The following is a 13,830-nucleotide window of genomic DNA, read 5'->3' on the forward strand; positions in this document are numbered from 1 at the left end:
ATTGAACAGACGGCAGGCCATCGACGTTTTGTTTTGGCAGAATCTTAAGACTTTATAAAGCACAAATACCATTTGCAAATGAACGGAAAGTTGTTTTTTTCCTTTGCATGAATTGATACAAAGCACTCTTTTTGGCTGAAATATATCAAAACAGAGGTAAAAAGTGGAACGTCAGTCTCTGGAGGACATTACCTAGAGGTCTGGTTTTGTTCTGAAATGTTATGACAGTAGCAAAATTACTTGGAAGTGAAAAGGTCTGCGGGTCTTGCTTTGGTGCTGCGCTGCATCTGCGCAAAATGCTAAAGTGCTGCAGGAGCGCTGGCATACAGCTGCCGTGTTTTGTATTTGCTTTCGCCCGTGAGTGCTGTTAGGTTTCCCATGGTGGGTCATATTTTGTCATCAAAGCGTAGGCCACTGTTTGATGGGAAATGTAGTTGAAGAGAACAGGGACAGCAGCTTGGATGTTGGACTGTGGACTGTGGCAGGTGCAGGCTGGTGGCTAACAAAGCCAGAACAGAATGCTATGGTTCAGTTCAGCAAACCAAAATGTTTTAGTTCACAATAGCACTAACTTGAAATACAGTGCTTTGTTTTGCTTTCATGACTGAAAATACCTGTGGTAAAACTAAGATGTTTCTGTAGCAAATTGCAGCCTCTTGAGTAAATCCTCCTTGTTGAAAAATGATAGATGCAAGGAGCTTTGTTTTGTATAATTGCTTGTCTGTTTCTTGCTGTAATTCTGTGAAAGTTAAAGAGACTACTGAAGTGAATATTTGCATGATTGTTACATGATTTAAGACTAATCAGGTCAGTAATGAAGGCATCATTTGCATCAGTCTCTGATGTCATAGTCAGCTGTGTATCATTACATCCTCCTCAAAGAGGAGACTTCCATCTGTTTTAAGGAATATTTATATTGTCGCACAGTTGTTTTCAAAGTTCTTTGATTTTCAGATCTCTATAAACATTTCCAAGTGAATGAGTGACTGTCCAAACCCCTTTGTAATGAATTTCTTATTATTGATGCTAAGCTCTTTTCTTAGTCACTGTAGAACTTGCCTGTGGACCATGTGTAAAAACTGTTGGATTGACCAGTTCCACTTTCATTTAAGGGTGGGTGGGTGGGTGGAAATAATCAGTGGACTTTTTAGAAGAAACAATGGTGGAACATAAGAAACACAGTAACTGTTTTGTGCTTTTACATGTGTTCCTATGAAGAGTTTTGTCGCTTAAACTATTTGGCCAAAGAAAACCAGCATAAAACACACAGCTTCAGGTAACTGTATAAGGTTAGCAAAGAAATGTGAAAGGGTGCTATGAACCAAACCAGATCGCTAAAAGTATCCATTGTTGCCAAAAAATTTCTCATCGGTTGTATTTTATGTACATAATTGTGAAATTTTGTTAAGGTTCGTATTCACTTCCAGGCTGTAGTTTCTAGTGTGCTGCAGTATTTTATGACATATATGACATATACATATGCAGTATGTGTGTTTAAGATAAGAGTGAAAGAAGCGGTACACATTACAGCTGTTGCTGACTCTGTGAAGGACAGGTAAAGCCTTGGTGTGTTAGTGTGCACAGAATGCTTTGTTATCATTGCAGAACAATGTCCTCATGCTTTAAGTACCTTGACTTCTTTTCTTTGCAAAATAAATCAAATTATTACCATATAAACACATTTATATTGCAGATCATACATGTGTTTATGTATCCTGTACCTGGTAATATTTGCTGCCTTATTTTCTTATCCTTCCACTCTGTGGTTCACAAATGCTATTTCAACTGTATCCATTTTCCAGTGTTTTCTGTTGTTTTTAGAAAATATCACCCTTATCCACTCTACCGAAGCTCTTCTCACCAAGAATATTAACCATCATTCCTAGCTAAGTCAAAAAGACTTTTTGTTTTTCTTCCCCAGCTGGCATTCCTGCTTTGCTGGCAGTCTTTCAGCATCTTACCCTTCCACCCTGTGCCAGAGAGGCTAGATGATTCTGGAAGGCAACGTTAGCTTATTTTAAGATTGATGGTTAAGTGGACTCTTTAATTTATTTAGACAATTGTTGGTGTCATCAAACCTTAACCATATTGATTACTTGACAAATGGAATTTGTCATCTGGTTTTCGTGACTTGTCTCAGGAGCTGGGTTGTCAAAGTTACAGTCTTTTTTTTATTTCTTGGGTAGAGGATTCTTCTTGGGTTATACAAAAGACTTTTTTTATCTTTGCAGACTTTCTGGAAATATAGTTGTTCATCTCCTCCAGTGTATGAATAATAGTAATAAAAAAATCTCTTCAGCTGTGAGACCATATCTGGTGGGAATGCCTTCATGAATATTTATTTGGGCAAGCCTTTGCTATTCTTAAGCTTTCTGAAAACATTTGTGTGAATGAAATCTTGGTCAGCTGAATTAGTCTAACTGAGAAAATGACAATAATAAAACCAAAAGCAGTGAAACAAACCAGAAAGCTTGCTTTATGAGATTGTTTGCTATTTTGAGGTTCATAATAGAATAATTTTAGTCTTCATATTCTACATCTTTCTAATTTTCTAGCTGCTTCCCTCCCCCCCCCTCTTGTTTTATGCTGAAAACCAAGGAAGGTAAAAGGAAAGTAAAGAAAACAAAGAAGGAATAAATTTCCCTCTGTGAAATCTATTACCAATTATATCTTGAGATCATATTTCAAGAGAATGTGGGAGGATGAGAGGAATGACATTTTCTAGTTTCACAAAGATGGATAAGTCCTTACTATATGTCAACCATATCCAGTTCTCATTCCTGATGAAGGACAAAAAAATTAAGTATCCCGATCTTTTGTGCTTCAAGGATCTGCAGGAAAACTAGGAAATTCACACCTCCATGTTCTTTCTGCAGAGTGATGACTTCAAGGAGAAAAATGAATGGTAATTCTTGTCTGGAAGTTCTCAGGTCTAGAATTTCTTGAACTTGCAGGTTCAGATCCTCTTAGCAGTCTTTATTCTCTGGTGCATGTTCTTGTTTATGAGACTTAGTTTATTTCAACTGAAAAGCATCTCTGCAGGAAACCAGTATGAGTAGCATGTTATTGAAAAAAAAATAAATGTATAGATTCTTCTGTCTATCTGAAGCCATACGGTTCTCAATTTTCTGTCTAGATGTCATTTCTACCATAGTGTAAAGATTCAGAATGGTATGTGCAGAAAAATAATAAATAATTACACTTTTAAGGAATCTCTCCTAGGCAGAAATGGAAAAAATCAGAGAGAAGAAATGCGTATAGAATAATACAAGTGAAATTGTCACATCAAGTGAGGTTTAAGAGATTACTTAGATGATCTTCATGTTACTATAGAATATTATTTTTTTTTTAAAAAAGGGTAGATCAATAAGCATTAAAAATTACTTTGTTTGTCATTGTGGATATGGCCACAACAGATTCCAGCAGCATTCATAGAGAGGACATGCAATAATAGGAGACAGAAAAAGTAAAATAATTTAAAAGCCCAGTTACCCTTCTAGAAGGTCAGAACAGGACTGTAGTTTAGGCACTGTGAGAATTGTCTGGAGTCTCTTTCAGGTATGTAGGAACCCTGAGAAGACAAACTTCTAATATGGGTGCTACGACTGTCTCCATACTCTTTATTGTATTCAAATGAACCTGGCTGACTGAAGAGTATACCACTTTCTTTTTATATTTAAATTCTTAGTTGTGCTCAATTAGTATAAATCTATTTTTCTTTTCTGCCTAGGTACGGTGAGAGGTAGTAAGCTCATAACCAGAAAACTTTTATGCATCTAACATGTTCTTCATGCACACAAGGACTTTTCAACAGCTTAAAACTGCAAATGTGTTAAAGCCTCTTTCTGATTCCCAGTTCAGCTTTAGCTAAGTTTTCACAGCAAGCTGCTTTTATTTTTTTGTCCATTTCCAGTTTTAGATATTTGTGCTTTCCTAGGTTAGAATATTGTTTCTTTCCACAAAGGCATAAATTTCTATTTGTGACATAGCAATAATTTCCATGGCAACAAATCATAGTATTATGAAGGTGAGCAAAATCCAACTACAGAAGGCTGCCAGTGGTGGAGATGAAAGCTTGTAAAAAAACCCTCGATAATAACAGGGCTAATAGAAAATTATAGGCAAAGTAAAAAATATTTTGTTTAAATGTTCCCTATTTTAATGTTTGCTGAAGGATAAAACTGTTTTTAAGAGGGGTGTTCCAGAGTTGACTGAATTGACTTCACAGGGATTTGGACTAGGTCCTGGCAGAACTCTGATAAAACTAGCTCCTGCATATCTCTGGAAGGTTCTGAATACCTTTTTCTGGCAGCATTTTTATGATTCTGTAGGAGCTTTTCGTTAATAGAGATTCCTGTATTCTAAGTTGGATATAGTTACATAAGTTTAACCTATAATGTAAGAGTATAGCTTGTATAAATATACCAGATGCTTGCTTAAGATTTTCAGGATGTTTCATCAAGCATATCTTACACCCAGGATCAGTGTTTGTGACAATGCCTGTGATGTTTTTAAAAAGTTTTGCAGTAACTGGTGTAAGTAAAATAATGAAGTGTTTCATCTGTACAATGGGACCTTATGCGCATTAGCTCCAATAGAAACAACTAATTTATGGTATTTTAAAGGTTATTACATCTGCATTAAGTACTGCAGTGCTGTTTATTTTCTTCCATATTGATTTTTAATTATGCTTATGCTGTACATTATTTAAGAGAGGGGAGAGGAAGATAAATCCTAATCTTATTAGCACTGATATAAAATGCTTCAAGTTCAATGGCATTTCACTTTGTCCTGTGTCTGATGTGACTGAGAACAGATGTGGGCCCTCTTGGATTAGTTTTTCATCCTTATGACATAGTCATTTCGTTCTGGATTAGATTTTTTGTTCATATGACATGGGTTTGGCACATGTTGAATTAATCAGAGTAGACAAGGCCAAGCCTATCTGATTATATAATTGCTTCATCTTTTGCACTGCAGTTGCATAGGGCCAAAACCTGAGATCTCTAGTCATTTTGAGTCAGTCCTTTTTAAAACAGTCCTCAGCTGTCTTCTATGTTAGTTAATGCAATGGCATTGAAAACAATGCAAATTTGCCTAATAAATAAGGGTGGTTTAAATAGTGAGGTGTCAATCTGCTAGCTGAGTTCAGCCAGTAGATTTTTACTCAGGTAATTAAAACCAGAGGCTGACCATGACCAGAAGAAGCAGGTTTCAGCTGTTTGGCTCAATGTTAAGCTTTCCCAAACATTTCTGTGTAACCTTAGTTAAGGTATGTTGTTACTTGGTGCCAGTTTTCCACATAAATTTCTTCTTTAGTTTCCAATCTTTGCTGTAACCTTCTGTGGGAAAAAAGAAAAACTGTTTTTTACTTCCATTAGGAAGGGCACAGTGGAATAGGAACATAGTCTTTGGGGATACGGTGGGATTTGCCATAGTTCAACCACAATAGCCTAATGGTGCTGAATGGCAATTCATTGTTTTCAGTGTATGTATGTATGTACTGGTACTTTAGGGCAAAAAGTCATGCGGTGGCTTCTGTATCTCCATTTCACTAATGGAATGTAAGTCCGTTGCCTTGGTAGATGAGGTTTATGTGACCTTCAGATGGCATAAAACTGTTCGTTAAAGTCAAAATAGTCTCCTTGTACTAAAAGCTGAGCGTTTGACTTAGTTGCCAATTTTCTAAGACTTTCTGAAATTGTTCTTGTGGACTAGCTCCTTTCTTGTTGGTGCATAAAACAACTACAGAGTCACCACAGATGCTATTGTGCATATTGCTTGAGAAAATGTCTTTCATTCTTCATTTGTTTTGGAAAAAGCAACAGCACTAGACAGCCCTCATCCCTGTATGTAATAATCACATTGTTTCACTCATTCGTAGCTGGTGACTTTTCTAAATATTTTTGATCAATAGAAAGAAATGTAAAAAATCAGTAGATTGCAGCTTGTAGCTGGAATTGATAGATAGTTTAGGTGGCAGGCTTTGAACTCCCTTGGCAATCAGTAGTTGAAAGAAATTACCTTACTTCCATAGCTAGGATCTTCTGCCAAATTTACACTGTTCACGTCTAAATCTCTTACATATTTTAAAGGATTAAAGTTAAAGATGAGATTAAAAACTTTCCTCTTGGCTTCAAAAAGAGAACAGAATTCTCTGTACAAGCATAACTGACAACCTCCATGAGGAAAAAAAAAAGAAAAAAAAAAAAGAAAAACATCGAAGATGTTTCCTCATCTCCTTAACCATTTATTTTCCTTTTTTTTCCCACCTAGTTGTTTCACTGAGGTGACTCTTTACAATATGGTGTTATTAGATCTTATACAAAGGTTATACTTTATGATTTGACATACAGTATTTTTCTTCCTTTGAACTCTTCTTTGAATCCTTAATTCTGAACAGTGTAGTTAATTCTACATGTTGTGGCAGAATTAATTGTGTTGCCATAACATCACTTTCCCCTAATAAATTTTCCACTGTGGGGATTTCAGCACTTCAAAGATGATACAACATACCTTTTGCTAACCAGATGATAAGGTTTCATCTATGCAATGAAGCCAATGATTATTTTTGAACCAACATATAATTATGAAGACACAGTGAGAGAACTTTCAACATGCTCACAAGTGGCAGAACTAAACGCAAGTAGAAATGTCATGTTGGGGTGGAGGTTCAAAGTTAACATCCAGTCTTCGACTCTGCAGCTGCTATAATTACACAACTCTGTAAATTGGAATCATTTATCCTCTGCCAACTGCAGTAATTAATTTTCTCTTCAGTCAGTGGAGGGGGGATTGATCTTTCCTTTTTGAAAGTCTTTCTCACGCAAATACCATTTTGCTCTTCAATGTTTCCAGTTCTGGAAATTTGTCCTTCTATACAACAGGTATTAAAGAGTGGAGCCGCAGCTTACTTGCCTGTGTGTTCTTGTCTGTGTGGCAGTGATGAAAACGAAGATCTGAACTGTGTTTTTTTGTCATGGTACTTAGTTACTACCTGATTGTGGAATTGGGGTGGCTTTCTACTAGCAATTGTGACTGGTGCTGTTTACATGCAGACCTTTGGCTGGTTATATTAGTCACTGGAAGACAGATATTTCTTCTATCTAAAGGCCTCTTGAAAATTTTGAAAATTATTCTCATGGTTTGCATCACATTCATAGCGTGTTTCTCCATTTTCACACTGCCCTTATTCTCTAAATAAGTGGCGCTTTAGGAAGAAAACTTGAGGGGGGGAAAAGCCATACTCTGAAAGTTAGCAACTGTATCTCTATAGGTCAATCTTCATTTGGGCTGTAGCTTCTTTATACTCTGGTTGCTGCAGAAGAGCTGTTGCCACATAATTATTGCCTCATAGTGTAGGAGAGATCTCTAGCATACTACAGACTCTGTGTGGTATTACTGTGTAACTGCTTTGTAGTTAAACGTGGGGGCTGTATGTAGTTGTGAATGACAACATGCTACAGCTCTGCTGGTGGTTCAGTGTTCCTGATGGCCTGAGTGAACCTCCAGTCAGTGACACGGAATGTGTGATGGAGGTTTCTGTTGCTTGTATCACAATTGAAGCCTTATAGGCAACAGAATTAAGTCAGCAAGAATAGAGAGTCACCTCTGCTTGCCAAAGGGCTGCTGGCTCCAAATGTGTGACTGGGCCGGAGTCAGGAACTCCAGCCAGGAAGGACAAGACATGGCTTTTCCAGATCCTTCACCGTTTTCCTTCCCTTTCAAGGAGAGGCAGAGAAGCTTTTGTTGTCATTACCCATGCTATGCTTGTCCACAGACAATGTGGAAGACTTCCGTCTTGTGGCTGTGCACAGAGCCGTTCTCCTGAGCAAGAATTTTCGCAAGTTTTGTTTAGTCTTAAGTACTGTATTCATTTGGCCTGTATGTATTCATACATATTACCTAATACTTTCTGGGCCATTGCAGTAAAGCTGTTGGTATTTTTCTGGTGGCCTGTTGGGTCCTGGTGAATGCTGAGGTGTAAGCTACTCGTAGCTACTCTGAAGCTGCTTCATCATCCCTGATCACTTACGCTAGTGGACTATACCAGCCTCCAGCTGTCACAGATTGTCCACCAGAGATGGAAGGTGCAAAGCCAAGGGAAAGATTTTTATCCACTCCTGGTATGTAAAATTGTATTTTATATAGGCTAGTGATCCCTTAGTTCTCTAGGAGCTGATTTGCATTTGTTGTTCCATGTGATTCTGAGTGAAGATATAGTGCAGGAAGCATCAGAGGCGAGGCATAATTTTCCATTGTGTATCAATCAGTACGAGGAGGGGACATTTAAAAGACTTGTCTTTCTCCCTTTGCTGGTGCCTGGTTGAACCTTTTCTGTGATCTTCTGCAAATGATCCAGTGCTTCTGAACGACTGTTTCCTGGCAAGTAGGTGTAAATAAAACTGTAAGAATTAGAACACTTGTAAGAAGTAACAGAAACATCCCTTTTGCTTTCACACTTTCAGCCTGTATATGTGAGATATTTATATGTTAGTAGAACTACTGTATATACAGTAAAAATTATGACCATTTGAGTAGTGATAAGGTTTTTTTTTACTTTTTGATCATAAAGGAGAAGTGGGGGACTTCTCCCCAAAAAGAAATTTGCTATATTCCAGTTTGACATATTTGATAATCCTTCTTTGTATCAGTTTAACACAGTTAAAACACATCAAACATGATCAAGCTACATTTATCAGCAGAAAACAGCTCAAGTAAAATTATTAAAAATCCTTTGAATTTCAAAGGTAGGAATACAGCATGCTCCTTTGGTGTTTAACTTCATATGGTGATTCAGAATGATCTGCTTCCAGGCCTTGATCTTTGCATATTTATACTTGCTTTATTGGTGTTGGATTTTTTGTTTGCATTTAATAATTATGCAGCTCGGAGTGGTTGATGAATGCATTTCAGGAAGTTTTGTAAAAATCACTATTGGTTTGGACAGGCAAAGCCTGTGTATTGACAGTAGACATCCATTTGAAATCAATACATTACTCGTATTTGGGAAGCCTGGAGCAAAATCCTCAGGTGGGGTAAATCACCATAACTCCTTTGAATTCCATGAGATAAAGTTGATTTTCACCAGCTGGGAATCTAGACTTTGTTTTGGTTTCCCATTTTACTAAACTGAGCCAAAAGGAAAGGAAATGTTTTATAGATACATGTTTTTCCTGAAAAAGAAATTAAAGGGTGGGGGCGGAGAGAATCTGAGTGGGGATCGTAGTAAATGAGCATCTCTGAGTGGAACAAAGGAATAGAAGAGAGGGGCTAATTGTTTAATTAGTAAATGTCTGCTTGGTTAATGACATATTAATGAGTTTTTAAGACAGTCATATCATTTACCATAAAAGACCCATGTGCGTATCCCTGGATGTACTGTATAATTAAGTAATGTGACCCACAGGAGTTCATCATTTAAAAACCTGTCAGCTGTCTCATGTTTGGTAGCAGATGAGTAAGCTCAGGAGGGGCTCACCAGGAGGGCTCAGTTAGGTGTTCAGGTCCAAAATATCTCCCTGTATAAAATCTGTTAATCTGCCAGCAGTGTAGTATCTACATAAAGATGACATGGATTAGGATTTGTCCAGCAGTCCATCAAGTTCTTTGTTAACAGAAGAGTTGTTTCTGTGAAGTGGTGGATCCCACAGGCTTCTCCCTCTCAGCTTAATTCCATCATCTGTTAGAGCTGAAAAAGCGAGGTGCTTGTTCAAGGTGTTGGCACTGGGCTGAGACATGAGATTTACCCAGCACTGAAGTCCATGCTATTCTTTAGATACTTCATCTGTGCTAGTAAGAACTTATCCCTGGTCACAGATATACTAATACAGCGTACTGTCCTTTTTTTTTAATCTTAAAATAAATTATTTTAAAAATAATTTTAAAGAATTCTTCTGGCTATGTCGACTATGTATATCTGTTTAAAATTTTTTGTCCCTCCTTCCCCCACCCTCACTTAGGGCAGTGATAGACCTAGGTGGTTGTTGTTTTTTTTTTTATTACAGAATGTATTCTTAACCCCTTTGCATATTTGAGTACTGCTTTGTGGAGTGTTGTAGCAAGCTCCTTGCTACTTACATTCCTTTAGCTTTTAAAAAGAATAGGTGTATTAGGAAAGGTGTGGATATTGGAAACTGCTTGCCTTCACCTTGAAAGAGGGGTGTGAATGTCAGGATCGCTCATCCTTTCTGTGCGTGTGTGTGTGTATATATATATATATTCTCATATAAATGTATTTAATAGCTGGGATCCAGATTTGAAGGTTATCAAAGTTTGGAGTGAGCTTCAGGTGCAGAGTGTGTGGGCCTAAAGTTTTTGCTGTCTTTCAGAGCTGTCTTAGGCCTTTGAAAGACCACGGGCAAAGTACCTGCAGGATACACAGAGAACTCCCAGTTGCATACTTAGCTGACCGAATGTGCAGATCCAGTGTGGACCATTTATGTCCAGTAAATCTGATCTGTCTGGTAGACTTCTAGGCATACGTGATAAAGACCCTCTTAAATCCTGGATTTCAGGGCTTGGCATTTGTGGGTGCATGATACAGTGACAGAGCACTCTCATTGTTTTGCTTCCTCTCCTCAGCAGTTTTTTGAGGCATTACAGGAGCACTGTCTCCAAACTTTCAGGCTTTTAATGCAGCAAATCCAAATACAACATGCAGAGGTGGATAGGTCTAATTCTACGGTGCTGTTGTATTAGTCGTTTGACATCTGGCCCTGAAGAAAGCATGGATACACTGAGAAAGGCCTTTGGGTACCATAATACATGCTTAATAATTAACAAAAATATCTGTGTGGGGAGAATCATTAAGGAAGAGTGAGACCATTTTTCATATTCTTGTGTTAAATGTTAATATTTTTTTTTCCAGTTCATTTTTTCCAACTATTTTAGTTTACAGGACACTTGTTGCAAAATATTGTAGGTATAGTCTAAGAAAATATTCTAGTTCTAGAGGCAGTTTTTATTGAAATTGCTAAAAGCTTTTTTCTACTTTCCATAACAATAAATACACTTACATGACAGAAAAGTAATTCCGAGAATGCCAAATAAGAGCTGTGGCTTGTCATGACTCTCCAGGTAATTGGGAACTGGATGTGTTTTGAGGTTCCCCTTTCTAGGGGACACCTTCTGGTCTCTTCAGATTTGGTAATGAAATAGAAATAGATAAAGAGCCAAGCTGCAAGGATCAGACATAAGCAGGCTAGTAAGGGATTATGACTTGTTGATAATACAAATCAACAAAAATGGGACTACCTGAGCATTAGGGATGACAGCAGAAGCTAATTGGATCATTTACCTGAGTCACTACTGACTTGGAGTCATCCTTAGTTCTAGTATTGCCTTCTGGATTGTACTTCTAGAAAGGCATTGCTTTGTCTCAATTTTTTAATTTCTTTTTTAATATTCTTTTCTGATTGTAAGCAGTTTGAGAGAGAGTAGGGTTCAAACTATGGGCCCTTCCCCAAAGATGGACACTGAGCACCATGTGTAACCCTTGGGTTGAATCTAGCAGAAAAAGGAGAGCGCTCAGTATAATACCTGCCCCAAGTACACGGTGTAGAGGCCACAGAAATAAATCATATAGACCTTATAAATTTTTAATTTTTTTTCCAATTTGTTTTTTGGCAATGGTAAGTGAAGTACCATTGCTCCTGATAGATGAAGTTTGAGAGCAAATATTACACACCGACTAAGGGCTTAATTCTGATCTCCCCTCTGCGGGTGTGTATCATTAATGATTCATTGCATATTTTGAATAATAAGCTGTCTGCATAGTGGAGGGCAGAACATAGTCCTAGGAGACTATTGCATGTGTGATGCATTAAGAATTATATTGAGAATGTGTAACTTATTAAAGTGGCTGTCTTGGGTTAAGTCACTTTTGGGGTGTATGTGTGTATATTTATCTGAAAATTAGGGGAAATTAAAAATGATCTTAGAGAAGTGAAAGAGACCGTAGAAATACAAATTTAAGGGAAACCTTTTTTCTTTTAAAAGGATGTGAAGCATGACCTTCAAATCCCGAGTTAATAACATTCGAGCAAAACTGACAAAATGTATTTGTCTGCCTATTCTAGTTAGTTTAGATTCTTTTATCTGTTTAAAGTGTAATCTCCACCTTGTGAAATTAATGTGAAAATTAAGTAATAATTTGGCAACAAACTGTTTTCCTAAAATGATAAGTAGAATGAAAAATGAATAATATTTTATTTGTCTATAAAATATACTCCCTTGTAAGACAACAAGCAGAACTTTGGAAAGTTGCTACGTGTATGATCTGTATACAAACATGTACTCCCTCAGTGTTCCATATATATATATATATGTATGTATGTATATATAACTTGCACACACATCAGGCTGTCAAAATGTGTTTTCCCCCTTATTCTCAAGTAGGTATGGTCATAGTAAAGTAAAACTAAAACAAAATCCCCCAAACTCTCCCTCCTTCCGCCTCCCTCCCTCAACATATGTAAGTATAGCTGGCTTTTTATCTGTAGGTGAAGAGTTACAACAGTGCCCCAGCTGAGGATCTGCCTCACTGTATATACTGTGTCACCTGTTAAAAGGGCATGTTAATCCAATGCTAACATTCTATTTTACTTTTAGCATATTTCATCATATTGTGATTATGCATGTTATAATATTATGACTATGATAGCTATTATGATTATGCTATACAAAGCTTCAGGGTGAAATCCTAGAATGACTGAGGCCAATTCACACTATCAAGTCAGGAAATTAAAAAATTACAGCTCTAACAACAATATTAATTTCCTATGTTCTACACACAAAAAAAATTCTGTAGTTACAAGAAAGTGCTGTTTCTAAGAAATATCTTCAATATTTCAGCTCTTTCCATTAGAAATCCTTGAAAGCCTACTTTAGGGATGCAGCAGGATTGTGGTGTCCAGATTGGAAGGTGAAGATTTTCTGCTTTCTCCATGCTGATGGATGATGCTGAGAATGAAGGAAAACAGGAGAATGAGATAGAAGTGCAAAATACAATGACTGTTGGCCTTTTACCCAAAAATCCGTGCCTCCTGTTCACCAGCCTCTGCTCAGGCAGTGGCAGGAATACATTACTAATAAACAAAACTTAGACATGAGGGAAATTGGGTTTGGTCCAAGGATGCACAGTACCTTGAAGGCTGTGGCTAGCCAGGGGTAGTGGTATTGTAGTTAATTGTACAATTCTAGTAATTGCTTGAAGAATACATGTGAGGAAGTGCTTTGCTTGAAGACAGACATGGAGCCAGGCTTTGGCATTCTTACTGATGGGATGAAACTGTGAAAGAAGTTGTTTGTAGTAAAGCAGGGGTATTTTGTTGCTCTATTGATGCCCCCCTTGTCTAGTTCAGTTTATGTATTGGGGATATTGGGGGTAAATAGTAGCTACACACTGGTATGTGTGGATATATTTACTTCTAGTGTATCTTATTGTCTGTTATGTGTACAATATACATGGATTATAATAGAAGAGTAAAAAGAAAAACAATTGTGTATATACTGTGATAGATTCAGTGTTGTCTGTGCTGGGAGGAAGGAAGGAGGGTTATTTGATCTGTGTTTTAAGAGAAAGTGATACTGTGAAGTTGTCTAACTTTGTAAGCTTTTCCTTTGAGGGAGATATGTGTGCAATCTGCATGCCTGGCTAGCTCTTTGATGATAAATTTGGACTCAGTTTTTAGTCAACTACAAGAAGGTGCCAAAAGCATTGGCATCTGCTTTAGAAAATTGGCAGAGTTTCCTTGGCTGCAAATTTCTTTATCCTGTCTCATTACTTTACTCCTATCAGCTTTTACCTGCATGAAGAAAGACCAAAAG

The sequence above is a fragment of the Falco cherrug genome, chromosome 3 (genome assembly GCF_023634085.1).
Source record: "Falco cherrug isolate bFalChe1 chromosome 3, bFalChe1.pri, whole genome shotgun sequence".
Lineage (NCBI taxonomy): Eukaryota > Metazoa > Chordata > Aves > Falconiformes > Falconidae > Falco > Falco cherrug.